The sequence below is a fragment of the Filicampus tigris genome, chromosome 1 (genome assembly GCF_054856515.1).
Source record: "Filicampus tigris isolate MCC_2025a chromosome 1, RoL_Ftig_1.0, whole genome shotgun sequence".
Classification (NCBI taxonomy): Eukaryota; Metazoa; Chordata; class Actinopteri; order Syngnathiformes; family Syngnathidae; genus Filicampus; species Filicampus tigris.
Window position 1 is genome coordinate 37,531,481 of NC_141217.1, and position 15,060 is coordinate 37,546,540.

At 45.3% G+C, this 15,060-nt stretch overlaps 2 long non-coding RNA genes across 3 annotated transcripts in view; one reads left to right on the forward strand and one right to left on the reverse strand.

The window, feature by feature from the left end:
• LOC147153947 (uncharacterized) overlaps positions 1 to 9,065 on the forward strand; it is a 33,601-nt gene extending 24,536 nt beyond the window's left edge. The window contains exon 3 of one of the 2 annotated variants that reach the window (XR_015088635.1): positions 8,916 to 9,065. This is a non-coding gene — a long non-coding RNA (uncharacterized LOC147153947). Of the gene's footprint in view, positions 1 to 2,753; positions 2,851 to 8,915 lie in introns of those variants that run through there. The other variant, XR_015088636.1, reaches the window with a different exon arrangement.
• On the reverse strand, positions 7,055 to 14,751 carry LOC147153948 (uncharacterized). The gene is made up of 2 exons (XR_015088640.1): positions 13,903 to 14,751; positions 7,055 to 9,041 (listed from the first exon to the last, which is right to left on the reverse strand). It is a non-coding gene; the product is annotated as an uncharacterized LOC147153948 (long non-coding RNA).
• Between the last annotated feature and the right edge of the window lie 309 nt (positions 14,752 to 15,060).

Here is a 15,060-nt window from a genome sequence, read left to right on the forward strand (position 1 = left end):
CCAGGTACTGTTCAAAAACCACAATAGAAAAATGTAATTAAAAAAATTCCCTTCATTGGACTTCTTTTCTTAATTGTTTGGTTACTTAAATCAACAAGTTGTTCAACATTACCACTCAAGAATTCTAAAACATTGAAGAAACCTTCTTTGAAGAAACCATTTCTTTTTCCAAGTACACATTGTGTGTTCAATGCTTCTCCCTTTCCATGCACTTAACTCATTCACTGCCATTGAGGAATTTATTTGTCTTTTCACAGTCCAGCCATTCAATCCCAGGAACTTGTTTATATTTTTTCCAAAGTGTTTTTACTATTAGGGTAAAAGACGGTCTCGCAGTGAATGAGCTAAAATAAAATCGCTGTAAACAATTCAACAATCCCCAAAGTCGTTAGTTAAAAAGCAAGCCCCATGTGATTTGGTTCCAGGCATTTGTGAGAAAGTCCAATGAGCTGCTCCGTACGCGCCCTATGAATGCAAAGAAATATTTACTATCTGATTGTGGGTCCGAATATGTTGGCGCAAACGCTTAGTGCCAATGAGGGCCTGGCGAGCATGGTTAGCTCATCGCTCCCGTTCCGGACCTGCGCGGTGTCACAGCCTCTCGTAGCTGCTTTTGTCTAAGCTCAGTTGCTTTTGCTGCCGCACCGACTGTCTCATGGATCACAATCCAACATCCTCGCTCAAGCCGCCGACATCCCTGTCAGTGTTCCCATGTCTCCCCAGGGCTCAGTCTGATCCCATTCCAGCCGTCACACCGACGACAGCCGCCCCCGGCGCCGCAGTCCAGTTGGAAGGTCATGTGACTGGCGCAAACGCTCGATAAATGTCCCTTCCAATGGACACCAGACAATGAAACCTTGATCAACCTCTTGGAGGTGACTTTCACTCATGGTTGATTAGACTAAAGTAGCAAAATATCTCATTTTAGCCCACGATAAATGCCCTGGAACGGAACCATGCACAGATTCGGAAAATAGTGGCAGGATTTTCAAAGATTTGAATGACTTCTGAGCTAATTGATTCCGTGACCAGTCTTGTAACTCAAATCGCTCTTTCGTGGCAACAAAGCTTCCTCGGCCACTTCGTCACCCGTGTATAAAGTTTCTGAGTCGTGCTTTCCGGCGATAAGCTATGCATAATTCAACAATAACAGCCACAGAGGCCTATGACAACAGAAGAAAATCGATTTATTTTCACTTTTGTCCTGTTCATTTGAAAGGTTATGGAAATAAATTGCATGATAACAACATCAGAACTGTGGTTGCTCCATGCCAACTTATTCTCACTCAGCCTCTCCCCACACATGTCAAAACAGTGAAGTTATTTGTGCTTTATGAGAGTCAGAAAGCAGGACAATGTCATTTCCAAAGCGAAGCTATTTGCCTTCATGAAAAATGTGCAACAAAAGACTAGGTGACAAGCCAAGGTGTTTTTTTTTCGGGGGCTGGAACAAATTAATGGCATTTCCATTCATTTCAATGAGGAAAACTGATTTGAGATACAGGTGTTTTATAGAGCTAGAGGAAAGATCTGCTCAATCTCTCATGTTTTCATGGACCAGTAACAGGCAATTTAAATTTGTTGAATGTTGAATATCCCCGATTTGAAGTTGGACGTCCTTCCGAGTGGCCAGGATCAGGCTGAGCACACCACACACGGCAGGATTATCTAAGATTATTTTTGGAGCCATTACGAGAGTTGTCAAGAGGGGAGATTCTGGGCTAAAATTGGCCCGATTATCGTGTGAACCAGGCTTTAGCAATTTGTGTTATGGCTTGTGAGATTGAGCAGATGACATCTGTACTGCAGGGATGAATCTTATGTTTATTTCTACTGCATGTGACATTTTTGTTTTGCATTTTAATATGTGTTTCTCTGTGAAGAAAGTTTGGATACAGTACCACTGATATACTCTATTATGGGTGGTGGGTAGACATTTACAAGCTTCTGCTTCAGCCTACTCCTTTTGGGCTCTTATTCCTGTACTGAATATTGTATGTAAATACATAAACTGGAATGTACTCTGCCCAAATGAAGTAAACTAAACTCAACAAAAAATATATCGGGGTATCCAGTTACAGGGAAATGAGACTTTGTCTATGTTGCAACACGCGATGCAGAAACATCTTTTGTATCATGTAATCAGATCTCTAATGACCATGACATCAATGACATCATATATCATTTGTATTATTTCACTCCTCACCCGTTGCGAATCGATAAGGAATTGGATCAATTAACACTATCAATAATGGAATCGGAATCGCAACATTGTCAATTCCCATCCCTGCCGTCAAGTCACCTGTTGGGACTCTGAAATGATTTTTGTTTATGGCCGCTAGTCTTCAACCAATACTACCTAAGTTTTTTGTTGTTGTTGAAGAAATTTTGGGGTACCAAGACAACCATAAACATTCCAGCTTGGCAAATGAAAAATAAAAAAAGCTGGCATTGCACTTCAGAGCCGTAGAAGGAGAATGACGGACGAAAACTCGCCCTCACTGAAACGAAAAAGTCCTCACTTCCATGCTGGTTGAGCAAAGGCCTCTAACGACAAGCAATCAAAGTTCACATGGGAGTGGAGTTATGCAAATGTCTAATGACCTTCAAATAGGGAGGATGAGCTTTTGTGTGTCAGGCAGCGACACCATTGCTTCCTCTAATGACCGTGTGTATGCGAGCGTGTGTGTTGGGGTGAACGGGTGTGCCACAGTGTCCCTGCGCTATCATTTGTGTGTCTCTGCCTTTCACAGGTGATCAGTCAAGGCTATCCACTCAGCCCTTTTCCTGCAGCCCCCTCATTACATGCCACTATCTCCTCCAAACACCTGCAGCCCCCACAGCCCACCTTCAGCTCGCCTGGCCTGCGCACGGCCACCTTTTTGTGCCAGCATACAAGTAGCTGCCCATCACATCAATCTGCGCCGTTGTTTATATTTATGTACAGCTGAGAGGCTAAAAAAGGCCCCTCTTACTCTGGGCTTTATTGACTAGGCATTAAGAGGACATTATCAGACCATAGCCAAGTTATTTATGAGGCGGTGATAAAGGCTGCGCGCCTGAGTGATGTGAGAACTCGGACCAGGATGAAAGCTGCTCATACGGCGGCTCGGATACGTGACACTTGCTTCTCACTGCCCGTGGGAGCAGGAGCGCCGCAAACGCCGGAGCTGAAACGTGCCAGGATTTATGGATGTTAAATTTATGCCGTCCATAGGTCAAACGGGGGGCTGTTTATCTGGGCGTCATTGTCGCTGTCCTCGCGGTACTGAGCCGCAGGTGCCGACATTTTCAGACTTGACTTGGGAGTGGAGCCAAAGATGTGGGCCGGGAATTCCCAGGGAAGGCATTCCAGAAACTTTGGCTATGTCGATGCATGCTGACAGGTCAATTTTCTCTCCTGTGGTGTCCAATATGAATGACACCAGTCCGTCTGCAACAGCTGGCGCTATATTCATCGCTATCCATCCATCCTAATCCAATTTAGAATAAGCTAATATTGTCTATCCAATGCCATATTGGACCTGACCATATGCAGGATCCATATCTTATCCAATCTCTGAGCATCTGACAGTTCCTGGCTAAGAAGAGCTTCACCGTGCTGGCTTCATGTGCTTGTTTCCACTTTGCGTTTCCACCTGTCATTCTTGACAATTTGTAGGCCCCCTCAGGGCTGCGGTCAATCAGGCAATGGTTTTTGTTTGCCTGAGGGTGACTGCGGTGCGCACTAAGTTTGTGCTGAACTTGTGTGCCTGTTTTGACCTCTTGCGTGCTCCAACAAGTAACGTGACCAGCATCACATGCGCACTGCCTGCATCGCAAACGCGCGCTGTTCCGTGCCCGGTGTTGCACGCCTCATCTTAACTGAGCAAAGGCATCTTTCTGCGCAATAAAGCAGGTCAACAAACAAAAAGCAATTATGTTGGGCAGCTGCCGCCTGGGAGCGGGTAATTACAGTGTGGCGTGGACAGCTTCATTCTAAACAGGTACTAAAAGCATCATTCATCATCCTCCCTCTGACGCCTCGCCCTGGTCATGTGATGGAAGCTGCGGATGAGCTCGGGAGGTTGAGTGGGGCGGGGGGGGGAGCTGGGGGGGTTCTGCCGTAGGAGGGGAAGAAGCAAAATCTAATTGGCCCTTTCTTCCAGATGTCCTTTTAGAGGTCAGCCAGTCGGCAGAGATGACCTGCCTATGACCTTGTATGACTTGACCCCTGAGGAACTGGAGAGGGGGGGGGGGGGGCGTCGTCGGCTCATATCAGTTGGAGAGCCAGCAGCAAGGTGAGGAACATTTCGGAATGAAGACCATGTGCACTTGTTGTGCTTTGAATGGGAGAATTGGAGTGAGATGAATAGGAACACACAGTCAACTTGTCACGTCACGAGCTTCGCTGATTGGCTGATATTATTTGAAGCTAGTTGGCTCAAAAGAGGGGCTTTATATTGTAGTGCGTATTTCGGTTCACGCCTCTTGATGGATCATTTATCTTAATTTATGGTAATGGCAAAGAGCAGGATTTACTGAAAATATGTTTGACTTTTTCCTATTCTCCTTTCGGACAAGCAATGTTTCAGTTAAAGGTACCTATATGCATGACTGTAAATGGTTTAGGAGGTTTTTTTTTAAATTAATTCCATGTAGGAAATAAATATTTACTCAGTCAAAAAAAAACAAATTCAGCATGTAAATGTAACAGTAAGCACTGTGGCACACAGTCGAGCAGCACCAGACAGCGTGACAATCAATTGTGTCTGTCCTCGGTGAGATGCAGCCAAGATGGCGGCTGACAGGAATCTGATTGCGAAAAGTTCACGAACTGTTGCCTGATGCTGCTGGCTGACAGATGAGACAAGAAAGACACATCAGCGCGCCCTCGCGCTCACGCGCATCTCAGCCTTTCTCCTCCACCTGCACCCCTTCCACGCCGCTCCCCTTTCCTCCTCTGCTCTCCTCCCATATGTCTATGAATCTGTCGCCATGGCAACCGCGCTCCGGGGGCAGAAGAGGGAGACGACGACGACGAGGGGGAGGGTGTGTTGCTTTCGCTCGGACAAATAAGCATGCAGGGCTCATTTATGCTGGTTTGCTTAGAGATAATAACATGCTGTTCGAGGTCAGATGGCATCTTGTACATGATGAGCTTGTGTTGAGCAAAAGCAGAGTCAACATTGGGGAAGAAATGCTTAGTCCAGTCTCTAGTTTAGCGCATGCCTCCAATGGCGTGACTGGATCTGCAATTCGGATCCGAGTTGTGCCATTTTTTTTAAGGGCAAGCCAAAGACGGCCAGGTGCACGTGCAAGTCACGAATGCGCACAAGGTATGCCAGATTTGCATGTGAGGGAATTGATAAGGCTGCGGCGCGGGCAACGGACGCGCGACCTTGACACACTTTCACCTCTGCTTGCACCCCTTCACAGACCTCGTCGCGAGAGCTCGCATTAACTCGGCGGCCTCCCCCATCAAGCGCGCGCGCGCGCGCGCGCACATTGGTGAGCAGATTTCTCTGGCTGCGGCCAGAAGTGCTGAGTGCTGCTGTTTGCTTTGCACGCGGAAATGTGCTGAGGCTGTAAGCTGTCCCCAAACATCTGCTCCCTGGAGTGGAGAGAGGCGAACGAGTCGTTCCGAGGTGGCTGCTTGGGCGCCCTGTTCGTCGGCGCTTTGCAGGCAGGCAGGCAGGCAGGCAGGCAGCCACCATTTCTTATGGGTGGACTCCAACCACCACGAGTCCAATGAGGTCCTTTGTATGGGAGGAAAGCGCACATTGTTTCGCGGGCGCACAGGTGCATAGCGTTTCAACGTTGAGTTACAATTTGTTTGGCAGAATCGGAGAAATATCAATAAGACAATGCAGCAAAATCTGGCAAGAGTGAAAAATTCGAATGACTGCATGCGCTATTACGACAATAATTTAGTGTCTTGCATTAATATGCGGGAAGCTTTACGTGATCAATTCATTAAATTCCGCTTGTTTACCACGGAGGATATTACATGCATATCATGCAGTATACGTTCATTTGACTCTGACACGACGTATTAATTACAATCACTTTCCAGATAAGGTTGTGCGTGTGCCTTCATTTAAAATGTACGTTCAGGCAAAGTTCTGCAAAATGGGTCTGTTTTGCGCACATATTTGACTCCCAGTCAAGGACAAAACTGCAGTCGAGAGATTCAGTCGCAAATGGTACACACATCTCAACGGGACTGACGTCATAATATACAGCCTCACGTCAACAAATCTTGTCTGAATGATTGCACTTATGTTTCCAATTGATACATTCAATTAAAAGACTTTGCGTGGGCATTTCAGTATGGCAAGTATGCAATAAAATTAAGGCAGATATAACCAATTGTTCAATATGCCAGTGCTTCAACTATTTTAATTTGACTTTCCCTTTCATCCGTGCACCTTTCCTCGTGTGTGCGTGTGTTGTGTGCGCGTACTTGCGTGTGCGCGCGCCTGTGTGTGTGAGAGCAGAGCTGTCAGTCTCGTGGGCTGGGCATCCATCTTCACACACACAAATTACACAAGTGCAAAAATTCATCAGAGCGACGTCACACTCAAATGCGTTGGAAGTAAATGTCAGGTCTGAGCAAACAATGCGCTTCATCAATTTAAGTGCTACGGCTGCCACACAATGAAATGAAAGTGATAGTTCACCACAACTCCTCTTTTCACTTTCATCTCACTTTTATCACTCACAAACTACGAAAACACTCTTTGTTTAGCAGCAACTCTTGAAATAAGGTCGACTGCTTCGTTCCCAGCGCTTCTAACGGTCTCGTGACTCGCTTTCGAACAATGAGAATGCTAATTTTGCCTAAAAACCCATTATATATATATATATATATATATATATATATATATATATATATATATATATATATATATATATATATATATATATATATATATATATATATATATATATATATATATATATATATAACTACAAAATCCACAAAATTAGGCACACTTGCAGTCATACAATATGCAGCCTTATATAAATTCTGTATCAGAAATTCTACGTTGACAAAGATAACAATGTTGACTTTTGCTTACCACCATTCCCTTTAATCACGTTTATTATTTGTGATAACATATCATTTCAAAGATTTTGCCACTTGTGCAATTATTGATATAAAGTTCACAAAGGGGAACACTTGATGCACAACCGCAACGCTAAACCATGTCCAAAAAAGCGAATACATATTTTACAACAAATGTTTCAGCTCTCGTGTATTCTGCCTGTGTACCTAATGAAGTGTCCAGGGAGTGCACATGAACAGCGAACATAAAATGAATAGATGCTCCTCGTGTTTACTGTTGCTGCTGCATGGCGAATCCTAGTCAATATTATAAAACATTCTATACGTAAGTTACATTTGTCAGTGTTGCTATTCCAAGTGGGTCCGGCCTCCCCGAACCTATTGGCACTTTCATCCGCAGGTAATAAAGTCAGACATCATATTTTTCGGTTGATCAAAATAAGAGATGAAGCCAAAAAGGAGGTTAGCTGCAAGTGATCCGTCCTGCTATAGGAAATTATCATATGAGCCATCATCACATGGCCGTCCGGGTCTCCCTTTTTGGCAGCGGGGTGAAATATTAGCGCGCGCGCGGGTGCGTGGACTCAGAGAGCAAAAGCAAAGGGAACGAGCTCAGCCGTTGAGCTCAGCCCCAAGAAGAAATAGGCTAGCGCGTCTTTGCCGGTGACCGGGTCATCGTTGTCCCGAGGCTGGGCGCGGGTCAGGAGGTTAAAGGTGAACTCTGGTTTAGCTGCATGCATTCAAGTGGCCTGGACTGGTCGGCACGCTTGCGCGCACGCATTTGTCCTGCACGTGCAAACGGAAGATTTGATTTGCAAGCGACGGTTTTGTCATCACCGATGCTGTTTAGAAACGCCGCCGCGTCGCAGCTAAAAACAAAACACTCCATTCCGTTCAGCGAAAGCGGCTGATGGGCCATTTCGCGATATTAAAATAGACATGAACATGATAGAAGCGCATTGCATTTGGCGCCAACGCGACGGCGTTTAAGGGCCGCGAGTTGACGATCATTTGTTCTCTATGAGATGTAAATCTGGGAGGAATACACTTTGCGCTTTATTGGTGGATGTGCAAAGCAGCCCGGACAGCCTGTTATTGTCTTCCAAGTCTCATTTTGTGCCGCACTAGGAGGCGCAATAAAGACACGCACAAAGTCCCCCTCGACGTCTTTTGACACAACATTAACGTGCACTTACACGTGCGCGTAAATGCGCCTTTATTAATTATTAGGACCTCAAAACGATGGAGCACGGCTTTTACTTAAATGAATTCATTGTCACGTGACGGCCTTTTATAATCCGTGAAATATGCGCAAATACTACGAGGAGAAATGTAAAGGAATTCAAAGTCAACGGTGTCACTTTTTTTTTCTTTTGTCGGACTTGATTTTTCGCGAGAGAGAGAAAGAGAGGGAGAGGCGGGGGCAGAAAGGGGCACTTTTCCGTTCACATGGCAATTCATTTAAAGTTTTTTTTACCATACGTTATTTTAAAAGCAGCGTGCAGATGTCAGATGAACATATTATTGATAAATGAAAGAAATAATCACCGCGTGTGGTTTCTGTGAGCATCATTTGGAATAGTCCTTCACATTGTGTTGATCACACTTAGATTCACATTCAAATGAGAGCCGCACATGCATATGAAGCCGTGCACGATGACAAAATCTATAAGAATGCCTTCTGCGCATCAATAAGCAATTATATCAAATCTTGCAATCGATGCACGTCCTGCAGTTCAGGGTTCCACGTGCGTTGGAGTGAGTGGGGTGTGGGTGTGTGTGGGGGTCGTGGACAAGACTTCTTATGGGTTTTCCTGCTTGGGGTTCGGGAACCAAATTTGAAACGCGTGTGTCTTTGATTCAGGTTCCCGGCCTCTCTGGAGCGACTTGTTGAGGTGGACCCCCTTCCTTTCTCCAACTCCGTCCTCGTGTCGGGCTGGTGACCCCGGAAGTGGATCCATAGTGACGCTGATGGTCATGTGAGTCCTGACTGCAGACGAGAGACCAAAAAAAGACGGTTATGAGGCAAGCACGTAATGCTGAATCGAGTCTCATTTCAGATTAAAAATGTATGAAAATGTTTTTCTTGTGTTCAAGCAAGAACAACATAGTGATTCCCAAACAACATTGTGCTTTAACAGATCAGCAGGGGTGTCATGGGAAATTAACCAGTTTCACTTCTTTTATCTGACAATAATTTTTCCATTAATTACAATTTTTTTTCAACTCGATGCCAGTGGAGAATAAACTGAAAAACACACACGCACGCACGCACCCCCCCCCCCCACACACACACACCCACACACACACACACACACACACACACACACAACTGTGGGGCTAAAACGGTCATTTAAGTTGGAACATCTTTGAAATATAAATCATTGACCATTATGGCAACAATGTTAGTTAGCACACAACAAAGCAAGCAATTTGTTTGCTTCAAAACAATTTACGGAGTTGTTTGACTTGAGGCAAAATACAAGGGACAGTAAGTTCAATAAACTTGTATTTCTTTTGTTGGAAATGCGGGAAAGCCACTTTTCACATGAGAATAACTTCAACTATTTTGTTGAACTGCCCAACTTAAAATGTTCAAGGCCAAAAAGCTTGAAGCCATTCATATAACAGAGAGAGTTCCAGGCAGGCTTCATGTGAGTCTATCAGCTTTGTGTTCAATTAAACAGGCCCACATCGCGCTCGGAGTGCAAATTGAAAGCAGCTCATCAATTCATTCGGCATTTTAATTCAATTGGGGGGGGGGGGGTCATGAGATTTTTCTCATGTAAAATGACTGCCTTGGCCCCTTAAAGGTTGGGAAATTCGGATCATAGGAATAAATTGAATGGAGCCAAAGTTGTAGCCAAACATAACATTTAACTTGACAACACAATACACAGTCAATTTCGTACAGTACATTTTACCTTAAAAAGATGATATTTGGTGACAGTAAGCAGAGTAAAATTTGAGAGTAAAATATTCTGCGTAAAATCTACTCTGAGAATTTGACGCTGAATAATTAAATATAATTAAATAATTAAAATATTCAGTGTAAAATTTACTCTGAGAATTTGACGCTGAATAATTAAATATAATTACATAATTAAACTATTCAGTGTAAAATTTACTCTGACAATTCTACGCAGAATATTTTACTCTCGAATTTGGCCGCCACCAAAAAATAGTCACTCTCCAAAATTTACTGTGTACAAGTCAGAGGTTCTTGAAAACGTATTAAAAGGTAATAAAAAGCTCTTGTCAACTAAGCAAGCAAGAAAATTGAGCACAATTTTATGAGGTGCTGCATGTTGTGATAATGAGCACGACTAATGAATTTTCACAGGCTTGTTTTATACAACAAGGAAAAGAAATAACATCCTCATCGGCGCCAAGAAAATGCTTTCATCAAATGTTGCCCGAGACAATCGGTTGTAGTGTTCATCCAGGAGCTGTTTTTCTGTCTGCATAATAGAGACGAATCTTGCTAAGTTTAGCAGCGGCCTGCGGGCGTGTAGCAAATCTTTTGCTGTTGTAAGCAGGCGGCTGGACAATTTGTGTTTTATCTACAAGCCTCGTCTCGGCAAAGGAGCGTCACAAGAGGTAGCGGATGCTCATGGCGCCCTCAGACTGGGAGGCCTTTCAACACATCGGCGGCGGGAAGTGCCACAGGTGCTGCAGCCACAAAATGGCTCCCGCACGGCTTTGCTGACTTGAGGAATGTGCAGCTGTGGACTCACAGCTGTTTGCTGATTTAAGGCAACTTTGCAGCTTTTCACAGATGTATTCATCAGAATTCTTGCTCGTGTGCTTCAAGGCCTTAGTGTGTCAATCACACTTGAACAGTTTGCACTTCCTCGCCAATGCTGCGCTGATGACAAATGTCTCCATTCTCTTCCCGCTGAGGTTTCTGGGTTAGGCATGAAAGTATCATCTTGTGCTGCTTATTGCAATGAATGACAGCAAGCGCAGCTCAATCTTGCTTTTTTTTTTGTGCTCGCCGTTTGGCCGGTGAGAAAATTTGCCGTCGGCGTGCCAGGCGTCGTGCGACGCCTCGCGCCACGATTCATCGCCGGGAAGGTTAACAGGCCTCGAGCCACTTGGAAAAGCATAGCAGACGGAAAGGTCGCTTCTAGGATAAATGTCGACGTCTGGGTTTTAAGAAAATGAATGTCAAGGTAAGTGAGTTGGAGAATTAGAGGGCAGCGACTATGAAGAACCAATCCTGGGAAGGAGCTGCGCGTAATTAAGAACTTCAGCTTCCAGGAGTGCAAATCACGCACCCCTGCTGATGAATGGCTGCAAAGATAATAGAAGTGATGCCGGCCAGACGGCAAAAAAAGAATCAAGCTAAATGTTTGAGCAATGAGCGGTTTGCTTGAAAAGAGCCAGCCAAGCGCAGGGGACGCCGAGGCCTCAGCCAGCCGTAGCCAGTCCAGAAGCAAAAAGGACGGATCGATGCGCGTTGCCTCAGTCATCTGGGCATGCGGCCCACAGTAATTCAGCTGCTGTCAGAGCATAATTGAAGAATGACGCACGGGGAGCTGCTATATTGGAGATCAGGTTACGGCACGTCTGCCCTGCCCTGCCGTGCCGCGCCGCGCCAAAATCAACACAACCTCCTCAAGAAAAGCCACTGCTGACCCTTTTCCAAGTTGGCGCTAATGAGCGAGTCCTCATCATGGTCGCAAGGAGGTTAGCGGCGGCCCGAGCCCGAGGAGTGCGCCCACTTCTGACTTTTGGTCCGCTTCACGGCGAGCCATGTGTTGCCTCATACAGCTTGCGCATCACAGAAGACGGCGGTCAAGCGCTGCATCGGCAAACGAGCAAATATTACCAATGCACATATTTTTGGGAGGCAAAACCTCCATTGTCGCACGGCGCTTGTGACACTGCGATGTTTTCTTTACTTGATTAGGTTTTTAGCACGAGTCATTTTGCGAGAAGGGTTATACCCTACTTTTGGTAGCAATATTTGACGGGCAGGAGCGGTTCGGCGACCCGAGTCAAATTTCTCCAAGCCAGTTGGCAAAGGAAACTAGTAAAGACGACATTTTATGATTGCTTTGACTGGGGAGGGACGGAACGAAAATCAACCGTCTTCATCCTTCTTCAGATGTCACGTTTCAGTCTTCTTATTGTTGGTTTGAAATTGAATTCATGTTGCAGATATTCAAATGAGAGCCTTTCTGGGGGTTAGACGGAGTGCATCTGCAAAAGGTGGCGGTGCGGGGCCTTCGAGGAGCTCGGCACTGGACTGAGTGTCCTTGTTAGTTGACTTTTGGCATCTCGTCCGTCTGCTTGGCGCCGTGCTGTCTGTCACGGTGGCGTCACTGAGCCTGAAATGGCAGCTCTTGACTCGCAACTGCTTTTGACTACAACTGTGTTGTGACAAAAAAAGACGGGGCCGCCATTGCTCTCCCATATCATATTTATGAGATGATAGCATCCAGTCACTCACCTGACAATACTGATCAAGTGAGGAATTTGATTGAGGCATGGGAAGTCCAATCAAATGAGGGCTTGATGAGCATGTTTATTTTATTTTATTTTTTACATGGGTGCTACTTTTAAAGCATGCACGGAATATGTATTCTTGTTGTGGCTCTGTGCCCAGGATTGATCGGCGAGGAGAATGATGATCTGTGACAGCAATGATGTTAAAAAGGTGGACACGTGTAAAAGGTGCTGCAAACTGAAATCAATACGCAAAGGCTTTCAGTACAAACAGACAAGCAATCAATACCCGGGGAGCACTCCGACTTAACTTTTACTCAACTTTCTGTGGCTTGATGCATTATTCAAAGGCTAATGAGAGAGAGCCGGGGCAAAGAATTGATCACGTTCTGTCTTGAATATACTTAAGATGGCCTCCTACTGTAGTGCATTCCTCTTTCATGGAAGAGCAGTTGGAGTCAAGATGTTGCTCAGTCACATAAAACAAACACACGACTGCCATGCTAACTTTTAGATGTGTCTGCGAGTGTTGAAAAGGGAGAAACTTGACCCACAGTTCACTTCTATGAACCTTCATAATCTGTTTATAAGATGTTAAAATTATGATATTATCTTCATGAACTATATTAATATATATACAATGTTTATTATTGAGTAATGGTGCAGCTGCTAGTATTTGGGAAGCGTTCATGTAAAGCAAAGTAATAAAATCATTAATTTGATACTGGAAACATTTCTCATGAATTGAATATTTACACCACATTTACACCACTCCAAACAACAAAATCATGTTGTACAATTAATACTTAACTCATTCAAAACTGATTTCATTTTTGTTTTTGGAGCAGATTTTTCTTTTTTCGGTAATGCAACTCTTGGCAGGCATTGGTGAGTGGTGCACCAAATGAAGTGATTCCACTTTTTTTTTTTCATTCATTTATTTCGTGCCAAATATAATTCAGTACCAGACTTTTTCAGACCCTTTGTGAAATGACATATAAATATGCCATTGGGATAGAATCAGTTAAGTCTGTGAAAATAGAAATATTTTCGTGCAACTTGAACTTACTAAAGTTGCTATTTTGTTTTGCATCAGAGACTTCATTTGGTGAACAACAATTTTTCATGTAGGGGATCAAGTCAGCAATTAAGTGATCATCTTTTATGGAGCATGTCATAAGATCATGCAAGTTTACACAACCAAATTGCTTGCTGGGTTATATACAATTGCACGTGTACCTAATCAAGTGGCTGGCGAGTGACGACGACAAAGACATGCACGTCACTACACACGTCAACTACTCTTTAAGTCAAAGTTTCGAGCACATTTTGATTGTATTGCTTTTTCAAGCCAGCGAATGCGCCTCACACTCAAACTCGTCTCAGCGACAACTTACCCGCACTTTGATCCACTCCAAAGTTTTTCTCCTGCCATGCACGTCCCCCTACACGTACACGCTCCGCGTCTGCCTCCGCAAACTTCTCACGGGCTCGCTCGTCAGACACTTTCAACGTCCGTAAAATCACAATGTCGTTGTGGCGTCACGGTGCATCTTGACGTGCGTCCTCCAGGCCCTGCGCCCGGCACGATCGGGGGACACGCCACGAGCTGGGGGGCAGATATGTGTGGTCGAAGAGCCCCCCTGAGACTATCGCACGGCGGAGGAGAGGCGGTGCGCCGATCCAAGCCGCGTGAGACAGTTGAAGAACGGAGGAGGTTGCTGAACGAGGAACGCGGCCCCTTCCCACGCTGCAGAGTTCGGGGCGAGTCTCTCCGCCGTGGACCCGCGCTGTGACCTCTCTGGCTGGGGCTGGAGCCGATCCACTCTGGCCGTCCACTCCAGATAGGAAGTCATTGTCAGCTCTGCCCTGCATAATCATTGGACCTCGTGGCCGGCCTCTCGTGCACGCAGTCACGCGTGGCCGAGGAAAGGGGACATTTTCTCCCAGGATGGATGAAGATGACGTGCCCCCCACACCCACTCGCTCCAGTCTCCGCCAATAGCTGGACTTGTGTGTCATCAACACTCTGCAAGCTGCGGGGAACTTGGAGAAACTCGAGCAGGGTCAAGCAACACGGATGAGGTCTGTGCTCAACTCGTGGGGACCTTCGAACCCCCCCCCCCCCCACCACCACCACCACCCGCCCCCCTTTAGGGATGAAAAAGGCAAGATTATTTTTCACTGCAACAATGCCAACTTTCATTTGCATCATACAGGCCCACATTGATGCAACTAATGGTTTATGGAAATCAGCGGAGGCTCCTCAGCTTGCGTGGGTCATGTGAAAGGCACACTTAATGGGTTCAGAGGTCATGACAGCTGGCATTAAGAAGCACTTAGAAGTTCAGCAGTAGCAGATTTGTAATTAGTCCCGGACAAATACACAAACATGCAGAGATGAAGAAGTTGGAAGTGACCGAGTTTGTCCTTCAGGCGTTTTATTTAGAGCACAAACAATCAGAGCAGGAGTGGAATCAAAATACATCATTTATTCAACTACAGTTCCGGGGTAGAGCATCACACACACACACACACACACACACACACACTCA